The 13,290-nt window shown below is 45.1% G+C and overlaps 1 protein-coding gene across 4 annotated transcripts in view; it reads right to left on the bottom strand.

Annotated features, from left to right (window-relative positions):
- The window catches only part of TENM4 (teneurin transmembrane protein 4), an 855,551-nt gene that overhangs the window by 619,975 nt on the left and 222,286 nt on the right, over positions 1 to 13,290 (bottom strand). The window lies entirely within an intron of this gene.

Here is a 13,290-nt window from a genome sequence, read left to right as displayed (position 1 = left end):
AAATAAAGCTGCAGGGAATACTCATGAGTATACATTTTTGTCTGCATTTCAGATTGTTTTCTTAGGACAGATTTCCAGAAGTAGAATTACTGGGTCAAAGAATACAGACTTTTTTTTGCAGCTCTTGAATCTTACTGCCAGACTGATTTTCTGAGCAGCAGTCCCAATCTCCACGCACCCCCCACACACACACCCCCTGGCAGTATGTGAGGGCCCCTCTGTGCATGCATGCAGGCAGCCCTGTCTGATGCACTTTTTAAACCCTACACCCTGGGAAGGGACACTGCCATCTGTCTGCAGCCCGGAGCCTGGGGAGGGCTTTAATTCCTCTGAATCCCCTCTGGTGGCCCCAGGAAGGGTCAGTGGGCTTCTATTTCTCTGTCTCCTCCCCTTGTGTCTGGCTTCAGGGCCTTTCATCTGGGGCACTGAGAGGCCTCTGTGAGCCTCTTGTTCCCAGCAAGGAGCCATGACTCAGTGGGAGGCAGGGAATGGGCAAAGGGGAGGTGCCTGTGATTCTGTGGTCATTTTTTTAGCACTTCTCAGCAATTCATCAGACTCAAGGTGTCCTGTTTTTCTCCTTTTTTTTTTAAGTATCACCACTGTGTGTGTGAGAAGACTTTGCTGCCTAGGTCTAATTGGCTGTTCTCAAACCCTTCCTTGCACACTGTGTTTTGGGGTCTGTTTTGGAGAACCCTGGAGAAACCCTCTTTCTGATTTGTACTAGAGAGGTCACCAGTCATGCCCTGATTGGAGGGCACTGCTGAAGTTAAAGGGAAAAAAAAAAAAAAAAAATGAGGCACTTCAAACGGGAAACCACGTGAGCCTTTTCGCAAGCAGAATCAGAGAGCTCCAGCCAAACGCCATGGGGGGTATTTAATCACCAGAAAAACAGAAATACAAGGGGAGGGAGGGCTGCAGGAACAGAGTCCCTGGAATCCAGCGAGGGTGAGTGTCAGCGGGCTGTGTGCTCACAGGGAGAGGGAGGCAGGAAGAAAGGTTCTAAGTGACTCCTGGGGAAGCGGGGCTGTGGGAAGCTTTCTCATAAATGCTGGCACAGCTAGCAGAGCTAAGACTTCCATATTCACCCATCGGGACACGGATGCTGGGAGGAGTCACGTGTCCGGCCATAATCACACAGTTAGTAACAGGACCAGCTGAGGTTGGACCCAGCAGTGCCCTACAGTGCTGTTTCTCAAACGTTCACATGGATGAGGTCCAGCTGCGGGTCTCTTGTTAAAAGGATGATTCTGATTCAGCGGGTTTGTGGAGGGGCCCAAGAGTCTGCATTTCCAGTAAGCTCCCAAGTGATGGCTGCACCACAGCCGGTGACTGCAGCCATGAAACTAAAAGACGCTTGCTGTTTGGAAGAAAACCTATGACAAACCTAGACAGTGTATTAAAAAGCAGAGGTCCATATAGTCAAAGCTATGGTTTTTCCAGTAGTCATGTACGGATGCCAGAGTTGGATCATAAAGAAGGCTGGGTGCCGAAGAACTGATGCTTTCAAACTGTGCTGTTGGAGAAGACGGCTGAGAGTCCCTTGGACTGCAAGGGGATCAAACCAGTCAATCCTAAAGGAAATCAACCCTGAATATTCACTGGAAGGACTGACGCTGAAGCTCTAAAACTTTGACCACCTGATGTGAAGAATTGACCCATTGTAAAAGACCCTGATGCTGGGAAAAGTTGAGAGCAGGAGAAGAAGGGGGCAACAGAGGATGAGATGGTTGGATGGCATCACCAACTCAATGGACATGAATTTGAGCAAACCCTGGAAGATGATGATGGACAGGGCAGCCTGGCATGCCGCAGTCCATGGAGTCGCAAAGAATTGGACACGACTTAGCGACTGAACAACTACAACCCAAGTGATGCTGACGCTGTCAGTCCAGGGACCACATTTGGAGCAGTAAGGCTCTACTGCTGTGGTCCCCAAACTTGAGTTAGCATCAGATCACCTAGAGAATTCCTTAAAATACAAATCGCTTGACCTCACCTCCAGAATCTGTGAGGCAGTAGGTCTGGAATGAGGTCTGAGAATCTGGTCCCAGGTGTGATGTTGCTGCTGCAGGTCTGGATACCACCCTCTGAGAAGCCTGACTTACACTACAGTTCTATGTGGGGGGTGGGGAGCAGTTCTCAGCCTGCGCAAATTCTGCTCTGGGGGCCTGTGTTCTGGAGAACCCCAGAGGCGCTAGTTCTTAGAAAGGTTTGGATGTGGGACTGCAAAAAGGTGCTGCTTTTGCTTTAAGACCCTCAGCACTTGGCTGTGGCAAAGCAGGGGGACAGGAGGTGTGTGTGTGTGTGTGTGTGTGTGTGTGTCTTGGGATTGGTATGATGAGTCTCCAAGGCTCTTATAATCTCCTTCCAGAACCAGGCAGTGAGAGGAAAAGCCACAGTGTTTCTGGAGCAGCTTAAACACTCGCCCATTAAAAAAGCTCCCTTTGCAGGATATCAGTTATATTACGTTGTTGAACAGAGGAGCTTCCTACTTGTTGGGTCTTGGAGTTTAATAAAAAATATATATTATGACTCAGTCCAAACTTTATAGAAGTCCTTGGGGAATCTGAAATGAATCATGTTAAGCTCCTGTTTTATTTTTTAATTTTTTTTTAAGCTCCTGTTTTAAAACAGTCCTCTCTTTCACAAGCCTGTATCTGCAGCTGCCTCCCGGTAGGAGGAGGGGTGTGGTGTGGGGGCAGAGAAAAGGAAGACAGGGAAGGAGACTCGAGTGAGGGGTGAACTCTTTGTCCCAGGCCTTTCTTAATTAACCAGAGACTTCTGGGATGGAGGAAGGCAGAGCCCAGAGAGGCTGCCTGAGGAAAAAGCCTTCTTTAATGGTGGGCTTACTCACTAAGAATAGAGGTAGCTTGAGGAAGGAAGATCTTGGAGGTCACCTCCTCCAGACAGCCTTCCTTGATTTCTCCAGGCAAACGTGCTCTCAACTGCATGGCCCTTTATCTTTGCCTCTGAGCACAGAAGACCAATTCCTTCTGTGTCATCTGTTTATGGCCATGCTCACTCTTCAATGGCACTGAATCTTTGGCGTGGCAGAAGGCAGGTACATGTTTTCTCCAGAGCTTCCACTCTGCACAGGGCAGTCCAAGAGAGCAGCAGGAGCCCCGAGACCCTGCATGCCTGACTGGCTGACTCTGTGAAGATCCTCAGGCTCCATGTCTGTCTTCAGACACTGAAGGAGGAAACCGCCTACATAGAAGTGAGCTCAGGTTGTCCTAACAAAACCCAGACTAGGAAGCGGGTCGGTGGGCAGATGTCAACTGGTTGTTAACTGTCACCAAATCTGTTCCTCCACGCTGCGTCCCGGCTGAGTGACCTCCATGGAGGTGGGAGGCGAGCCTGTGAACCCCGGCTCCACCTCACACAGGCTGGGAGACTCAGGGAAAAGCCATTCCCTCTCAGTGCCACAGTTTCTTCACGCGAAAGTCGGAGATGATCACAGAACTGGCATCAAGATGATTGAGAAGGTTAAGTCAGATGATACCCGAGAAACACGAGCACACAGTCCAGAAGAAAAGAAGACAAAGGAAAGGATCTAGTTATTAGAACTCTGAGAGAGAGACAGCAATGAAAGAAGTGAGCATAATTTCAGACCCAAACCCACAGGTATGTGGTGTGGAAAATGTATTCCTTCCTCCTGTGTTTTATAGAAAAGGAAGCCAGGGAAGGGACAGAAGCTGCGGAGTGGCCCATACCTTTGTCTGGAAGCCCTGTTTGCCCTGAGGGCTCATGCTTTTTACAAAGGCACAAGGCCAAGCCTTCTGTCTTGCTGAGGATACAGATACAAGCTGCTGTATTTAAAATGGGTATTCAACAAGGGCCAACTGTATCACACAAGGAACCCTGCTCAGTGTTATGTGGCAGCCTGGATGGGAGGGAGTTTGGGGGAGAATGGATACACGGATATTGTATGGATGAGTCCCTTTGCTGTCCATTGGAAACTATTACAACACTGTTAATTGGCTGTACTCCAATAAAAATAAAAAGTTGAATAAAATAAAGAGAGAGAGAGAGAAAAAAAAAAAGCCTGAGATTACATGGCTCTTCTGCAGCTTGTGGTGACCTAGTGGAACTTTACCAAGCTTCTCTGAGGCCCAGATCCCTTCAAAGTGAGGTACCATCCTTCTGACGCAGAGTTAGGTGGGCTACCAGTGCAAAGCCCCTAGTGATGTGCCTGGCACACAGTAGGCATTTAATAAACACCTATTGACTCAATCTTCACTGAATGACCTAGATGATTCAGAGGATAGAGCAAGGGTCCTGCAAACCTCTCCTTTCCTGGGAATTTACACAGCTATGGGTATCTGAGCAAGCAAATTTCTCCCTTCGTGGCTAGAGACCACCACGTGAGAGAATTCCCACCAGGACCAGAGGCAGGTATCCTGCTGGCACTCAGGGTAAATGTATTGGAGATTCTTCCAGGAGTGTCTGCCATGCCTCAGAGAGAGCCTATTTTGGGAGTCTCAACTGTATGTGTAATTTCACCCTTAAAGCCATTTTGCACATCTTTCCAAGTATTCAAAAATAAAACTCCTGCCCAATAGAGGCTGTAAAAGGATTTTCAGTTAAAAAAAAAAAAAAACCCTTCAAATACTATTTTTAAAAAACCACATACCCTTTCTCCCTTCCCCTCTTCTATCTTCACCAGAGACCTTTGAGTTATGGAGTGCACTTAACACCATTAATTGCCATGGAAACTAAAACATCTTCTGCTGAATATGGTCAACTTTTTCAGCAGAGGATTTGTTGCTGAGATTTTGAATAATGGGCTGTTTTTGTTCCTTTTGTGCGAAGACAAGGTTCCCCTCCTCCGCTCCATTCCTTTTGATGTGTTACTTCTCTAGGCCACATCTCTGTGAGAGCATAAGCTGGTTACTATGTTTCCAGAAAGCTGAGAAAAAGGAAGAATGTCCTTGGAATTCCTGCTTTCCGAGGAATGCTACCTGCGGGATCCAGGTGTTCTTCCCTGTCTTCAGCAATGATTTGTTCTCTGACAATTTTATTCGGTATCATTAACAACAACACTAGCAGCATGCAGTGACCATTATTAATAGTCCTGTTTGCTGGGGAGCTTATAAGGAGAATGATAGTTTTTATACAGTACATACTATCTTTAGGGACTAGTAAATGGACACTGTGTGTGCCTCATTGGGACTGTGTGGTTATTAAGATTACCCCCACTTTACAGATGAGGAAACCAAGGCACAAAGAGATTAATCCACCTGCCCATGGGCACAGAGCTAATGACCACTCTAAGCAAGATTTGGACATGGGTCCCTCTAATTCCAGGGCTTCCCAGGTGGCTCAGTGAGTAAGGAATCTGCCTGCAATGCAGGAGATAGGAGTTCGATCTCTGGGTCAGGAAGATGCCCCAGAGAAGGGAATGGCAACCCATTCCAGTATTTTTGCCTGGAGAATCCCATGGACAGAGAGGAGCCTGGAGTTCATGGGGTCACAAAGAGGCAGACATGACTGAAGTGATTAAGCACCCACCCTCTAATTCCAAACCTAGTCCATGCATTTTCTACTATGCTTCTAGTCTACCTTAAAAAAAATGACAGTATAACCCTCAGTCAGTAACTAAATTATTAATGAATTTATATTAAACTTCAATTTTATTTATTAAACTTCAATTTATGCCAGGCACAGTACTGGCTCCTATTCATCTGCCTAGTAAACTCAGCCATCTGCAACTCTTATAAGAAAAAAGAATTATACAGAAGTCTCTGAGCCACCCAAATATAACATTCACACACTATACTTATTCAAGAAATATTCCCCCAACTTCTTTACTTTCTGTATACATAATGTAACACAATATAAATAAGCTGGTCATCTGCAATTAGAAATCTGGGTTTGGATTCCAGGTCCATCACTCCCTAGCTATGGGGCGCTGGGATGATTTATCTAACTCTTTCAAGCAATATTTAAGACAGGAGTAATAGCTCAGAGGTAGTTTTGAAGACTAAATCAGAAAATGGATGTTAGGTGATTATTCCAGTGACTAACACCTCCTGCTGCTGCTAAGTCGCCTCAGTCGTGTCCGACTCTGTGTGACCCCAGAGACGGCAGCCCACCAGGCTCCCCCGTCCCTGGGATTCTCCAGGCAAGAACACTGGAGTGGGTTGCCATTTCCTTCTCCAATGCATGAAAGTGAAAAGTGAAAGTGAAGTCGCTCAGTCGTGTTCGCCTCCTAGCGACCCCATGGACTGCAGCCCACAAGGCTCCTCCATCCATGGGACTTTCCAGGCAAGAGTGCTGGAGTGGGGTGCCATTGCCTTCTCCCAACTACCACCTAGCAGGGGCTGAAAACCCAGTGATTATTAGCAGTGGCTGCAGCATTATTAATTCACTACAGAGACGCTTACTATGCACTGATGATTCCCAGCACTCTGTGCTCTGTACTAATTTTCGTCTCAGAAAATACTCTGGAGGTCAGGTGTGAGACTCATGAGATAATCCATGCACAGGCCAAGCAGGGCGCCAGGCACACAAACAGGGTTAGCAGTGTCCACTGAAGGCTCTTCTCTGGTGACGGGGCCCCTGTTTGTGTTGGAGCTAAGGACACAAGGCAGGAAGTGGCAGAGCTAGAACTGAACACACATCTGGTGGCTTCCAGTCCTGCACCTGGGAGTAATTAGATTGGAGATATTTGCCCCAGTGGGAAATAAACTCCCACACATTCCCAAGTCACTGAGGCCAACTCAGCTGTCCTGCACTCCTTTTTTGCATCTTTCCAAAGTCCTATCACAACTTTTGCTCTTCTCATTGAGCATGTCTGGTTTCCAGGGCTAAAGAAAGGAGTGGTCCTGGGGAAATATTGCCTTCTATCAATTCAACATTAGACATAATTCAATTTCTTAATGACATTTCTGGTCATCATGCCATGCTTCTAATTGAAAATGAATAATTGAAACTCTAATTATTACAAGAGTCAATAGAAGGCAACTCTAGACAGCAATTTGCTAGGCAAAAGCTTTAATTCTCATTCACTTTTAAATTCAGTATGTGTCTGATTATTCAATTACTTAGTGAACATGCATTTTGGGGACTATATTCTAGGAAGAAGTTTAAAAATAAAAGGACCTAGAATTTTTTTTTTTTGATAAGCTCTAAGTGTTGGACTTCTGGTTCTGGTAATTTGGTAGACTGAATTTACAGAGAGAATTCAGTACCAAAACAAAAGCCACACAGAAATGCAGAACAAAATAAAATGAAAAATAATTGAGTAAGAAACTTTTAGCCAGAGCATTGAGTGAAAGAACTGAAGTTGGGATGGCCCAGAAGTTTATAAGACATAAGCATGAACCTTAAGAGCTAGGAGCTGGGGTTTGAATATCCATGTGGGGGAAAGAAGATGTGGACCCAGGCCCACATGAGGCAGGGACTTAGAACAGAGAGCCTGAAACCCCTGTGAAATGTCAGGACCTTGCAAGAATCTCCTACATCCACGCATGAGACTTCTGCCCATTAAGTTATGGAGAAGGCCAAGAAGCTCATTTTTACTCAGGTCTCTGGATAGAAAAAGAAAAAAAAAAATACCCCAGGATAAAGAAAACTCAAATCTGTGGCACATGCAAGTAAGAAATCTAAATTTGTGCCACCTATGGGTTATGAGAATCCTAAACCAAGAAATTAATGTAAAAACTGGCCCAGAGCCAATGAGATCTCTGCAGTGCCTGGTTAAATCCAGCACAAAATAGCTCTATCAGCCTTATAAGGACTCTTCCATAACCTTGAATGCAAGAAAATCCCACTGGAAAAAATAAAACAAAACTAAAACAAAAACCACATAACCTGATGATGCATTCACCAAAAAAGTCACAAATCACCCAAGACAACATTCTACCAGCAGGTGCAATGATGAGGCTTACCACTCTTGAAATACTAAAATAGTCTGAGTGATCACAAATGTACTTCAGTGACTAGGAAGATAAATGAAGGGATAAAAATCATATTAAAAGGACAAGACACTATGAAGGCAGGATTGAAGAAGAAACAAATAAAACTTGAAAAATGAAAAAAAAAAGTCATTAAAATTCACAGAGTGAATAAAATGACAGATTAAGTATAGCTCAAGAGAGATACAGTGACTCAGATGGGCTGGTGGAAATTTCCCACATTGTAGAGCAGGGAGATAGATGGAAAACATGAGAGATCTGTTAAAACAAAGGAGAGAATCAGAAGACCCAACACACATCTAATGGAAGTTTCAAAAGGGACGAATGGGGGAAGGGAAGTATTTGAAGTGATAAGAGAGGAGAACGTTTGAAAATGATGAATGATATGAAGCAATGGCACAGTTAAGGCAAAGAAAAAATTATAAAGGCTCTTAAGTGTTGGTTTCTTTGAGTTTGCTTAAAAGGATCCATCTTTGGCCAGTTAAAGAATTAAGAAATAAAAAGATTAAAAGCATTAAAACCATGGATTAAAAGCAGCACAAGACTAGGACATCATCCCTGGGAAAAATGGTGCTCAAACAAGCAATTCTGTTCTCCACCATACCAGCCAGAAAACCAGGGCAACTACTGTGTACCAACCAGGTACTCTACAGAGTGGAAGACTGCATTATCGGTCCTCATTCTTCACCCCTCACTTCATGCCCTTGGCCTTGAACTTTTCAGCACTTTCCATTAACGGCAGAGGGGGGAAAAATATGCCCTAGCTACCCTGTGAGTTCAAGGGAGATCAGAGACTCACACAGCAAATGTGGATCCAATCTACAGATTGGAGTCAAACTCAGTTGAGCCCAGTTTAGTTCAGCTGGTACCCAGTTGAGCCCTAGCTACAACAGTGGGAAAGGAATAAATTATCGTTTTAAGCCCCTGAATTTTCCAGTGGCTTGTCCATGAAACACGACTGTGGAAACAGTTGCCCAATGCATATATGATCTCAAAAAACTTCACAACTCTGGTGTAGGCATTATTGCCCCTATTTTACATTAAATCATATCCAACACGACCCCAAGGACTGTTGTAGCATGCCAGGCTTCCCTGTCTTTCACTATCTCTCGGAGTTTGCTCAAACTCATATCCATTGAGTCAGTGATGCCATCCAACCATCTGATCCTCTGTTGCCCTCTTCTCCTCCTGCCTTCATTCTTTCCCAGCATCAGAATCTTTTCCAGTGAGCCAGCTCTTCACACCATGTGGCCAAAGTACTGGAGCTTCAGTTTTAGCATCAGTCCTTCCAATGAATATTTAGGGTTGATTTCCTTTAGGATTGACTGGTTTGATCTCCTTGCAGTCCAAAGGACTCTCAAGAGTATTCTCCAGCACCACAGATCGAAAGCATCAGTTCTTCAGTGGTCCAGCTCTCACATCCATACATGACTATTGGAAAAACCATAGTTTTGACTATACGGACCTTTGCTGGCAAAGTGATATCTCTGCTTTGTAATACGCTGTCTAGGTTTGTCATAGCTTTCCTCCCAGTGAGCAAGTGTCTTAATTTCATGGCTGCAGTCACTGTCTGCAGTGATTTCGGAGCCCAAGAAAAAAAAATCTGCCACTGTTCCCATTTTTTAACTCATCTATTTTACACTTACTCTTGAGAGTCCCTTGGACTGCAAGGAGATCAAACCAGTCAATTCTAAAGAAAATCAGTCCTAAATATTCATTGGAAGGAATGATGCTAAATCTTCAATACTTTGGCCACCTGATACAAAGAGCCAACTCACTGGAAAAGACTCTGATGCTGGGAAAGATTGAAGGCAGGAGGAGAAGGGGATGACAGAGGATGAGATGGTTGGATGGCTCTCCCAGCAAGCTCTGGGAGATGGTGAAGGACCAGTAGCCTGATATGCTGCAGTCCATGGGGTTGCAAAGAGTCAAACATGACTGAGCAACTGAACAACAATTCTATACTTAAGGAAACTCAAAGGTTCCAAGAATCAAGAAGTAATGCAACGTGCCCTGGGTCACACAAGAGCAGGTTTAAGATCTAAGGCTTATTTTGTCTGTACAGCCCAATCTTTAAGCTTCTAATTGAACTGCTTTGTAACTGACATTTGGTTGAATGAATGAAGGAACAGATAAATACCATTCCATCTACTTGGGCCAAAACCATCAACTGCATTCATGTGTATTTTTATACACTCAGGGCCTGATCACCTTAAGGCCAGAACAAACTCATCAACGTACCCAAAGAGGCTCATTTTCCTTTTAGAAGGTGTCTGCTGCACAAAGAGCTTGCCCAGGAAATGAATCCCCTCATGCCAAGGGGGAAAAAAAAAAGCACTGGAGTGGAAGATAATCACAGCCTGTCAGGCTTCCTGGCGAGCTGATGGTCTTCATGGTCCAGCAGATGGTGTCAAGGATGTGACCTGTGGAGGTTCACAGCAGACAGCTGACAGAGGCCTCATCTAAATGGATGACACGGAGGCCCACAGCTGATCCGTGTCTTAGAGCGTGCTACTTGGCAGCTGCGGAAGCACGGTCTGACCGGAATAGCTCCCCTTCTGAACCGCTGGGGTGGTAAATAATTAACTGCCTTGTTCTACTTGGGATGGGAACAGGCGGACCCTTCTGAGGGGTGACAGAGGGTCCCTGTTGAAGTAGCCGAGGATAAATGTGTTTAGACCCTCATCCCTCCCTGAGATTCTGCCATCTCCATATAAACGAAAATAGAATTGATGATAGCATTTAAAAACTTGAGATTTGGATCCTGCTTTTGATTTCACAAAATAGTTTAAATTTATTTCTGGTTCAGTAGGGAACAAAAAAATTAGACAAAGGATAGGAACAATCTATTCAGAGAAGCACAAATAAACAGCTAATAAACATATGAAAAGATGTTTGGCCTCACTAATAATTAAAGAACTGCAGATCAAAACAATAATGAAATGCCATTTTTTTCCCCCATCAGGCTGACAAAATTGGAAAAGCTTAATAATTCTCAGTGTCTACCCCCAGGGAAGGAGTGGTCTCATATGCTATTGACGGAACATTTTGTGGGATGCCTTGGCAACATTTATCAAAATTTAACCATATAATTTTCAGCCCAGGAAAAATGAGAATTTACTCTCTAATTATACCCACCTCCCCAAATGGATCAAGATGGGCATATAAGGGATTCACTAAGAAGTTATCCATAACAGCAAAAATCTAGAAATACTTAAGTGTCTATGGACAGAGGATGAGGTTAACAATCTCAAGTACACTGACACGATGGATGAATACAGAGCAGTGAACGAGAGTGAGTTCTGTAGGGTTGAAAGTGAAACATCTAGACATATTAAGGGAAAAACGCAAGGTGTAAAGTAATACGTGAAGGGACTTCTTTGGTATAAATAAAACTTGGGTCTTTTTTCCTCCAAGAAGAAAAAGAAATCTTTTTCAGCAGGCACCTTTGTAGAGAGACAACTAGGACCCTAAGATGAGTTATATGCTTTGTTTCATCTTTCTGCACACTGTACTTTCTTTCCATGGAGGTCTATTTTTTTTTAAGTTAACAGGAGTTATCCAGGAGGTGAGATTAAAGGCCTTTCTGTTTCTTTGTTTTTGTTTTTCTCACCCTCACACACATTAAAAATCTAATACATGTTGCAATTTATTATAAAATGACGTGTTAATCTGAGCGTACTCAAGTGCCAGGCAGGTGGGGGTGAAGGAAGTGAGGAGCTGAGGCTGAGTGCGTGGACGTGGTCTCGTGTATGGGGAAGTACCCGCAGGGGAGACTGAATCCTCTGAAGGGGTTTCTTTAGAAGGCCTGAGTTGCTCTCTCTGGGGAAAATCACCAACTGGGGCTTCGGAGATGGAAAGAAGCTGGTGGTTGGCAGAGATAGATAGCTGCTTCCATATGCAACCTTGAAAGCCACGAAGGGGACAGAAGAAAGTCTCACCATACTGCAAGGGCCCAGCTTGCCTTCCAGGCAACAGGGAGGGGAGGCGTCCCAGGAGGGCCATGGGCAGAGTCCAGGAGGGGAACCCCTGGGTTGAGGAGCATGGGCAGTAGCCCCATAAATGACTGGTAAGTTCTGGAGGCCCCTGGGGAGGGGGTGGGCATGGTGCAAATCTTCCCAGTTAGCTACTCAGGGTGGGGGGTGGAAATAAAGGTGCTTGCTATTAATTCTCTCTCAAGTGTCCACGTTTATTCCCTCCCAGACTCTGAGAAGCACAGACAGCCCCTCTGTCTCCTTTACCACTCAGCACACAGTAGGACCTCTTTGTGGAACAAATGGGCTGCTGACACCCTCTGTTCAGTCTGGCCTTTCATTTTCCTGATGCTTTGTCCCCCAGGATTGCAGCCAGGTAGCCTCCAGAACTCAGGCTCTGCTGCCAGAAGTTACTTATCCATGCAAAGAAGTTCGGAGAACTCCTGGAAAGCCTGACCTATTTCACCAGTTCAACTAAATCTAAACAATGAAAGATTCATTTGACTCTATTAGATCAAATGTAAAAATAAAATTAAAATTAATTAAAAACTACAGCAGACAGCTCCTTACAAAAACACCTTTGATGTGCGTTCAGCAGACTGAACAGCTGCAGTTAGGGAAGGCAATGAGGTTTCAATTATCCCGGCTACTGGCGGAAACAGATAACGTGGATAAAAGAAATCCACAGATAATCAAAATTAAAAATCCTTTACTCTTTCTCTCCGTTTCAACATCGTTCCTAACACACTCCTGTGAGGACCTTAAGGAATGTTCGTATTTGTTGAATCTTCTACTCAGCCTCCCTCTCTTTTTTTATAGAGGTAGAGGTGTTGATAAGATCAGGGATGGAAGTGGTGTGTACTGAGGATGTGCTGGGTGTCAGGCTACAGCCGGGCTGGGCTGTCTCCATGTGGCCCTCTACCTCCTTTTTCTGCTTTTCCCTGCCTTGGTCTGGGCTCCAGGAGGCTGACCTCTGAACATACGGCCACTGATGTTCCTTTCCCTCTGACTTCCAGCTGGGTTTAGCCAATGGGAGGCACCAGCCTCCGAGGGCGAGAGGAGAGAGGCTGGGACATTCCCTCCCCGCAAGCCTTCTGCTAGGCTGTGAGCTGATGGGGGCTTTCGTCTTTTGAAGGCCGGGATCCTGTCCAGCATCCTCTTCTGTGGACACAGCTCTTTCTCAGTAGCTGTTCCCGCCCTTGCAGGCCTTGGGGTGGTGAGAGCTCCATGCTGTTGCTAACCTAGACTGCTACACCATCCCTTTCTGCTTTCCTGACAGCTCAACCTTAATTAAACTCTCTTCAATCACCCCATCAGCTCCTTGCACTTACCACTCATTGTCTTATGCAGTGTCCCCCTTTCCAAGAGGAGAGTGAATCTCTAGGAGGAGGACCCAC

Source organism: Bos mutus, chromosome 29 (genome assembly GCF_027580195.1).
Source record: "Bos mutus isolate GX-2022 chromosome 29, NWIPB_WYAK_1.1, whole genome shotgun sequence".
NCBI lineage: Eukaryota > Metazoa > Chordata > Mammalia > Artiodactyla > Bovidae > Bos > Bos mutus.
This window is presented reverse-complemented; position numbering and strand designations above follow the sequence as displayed.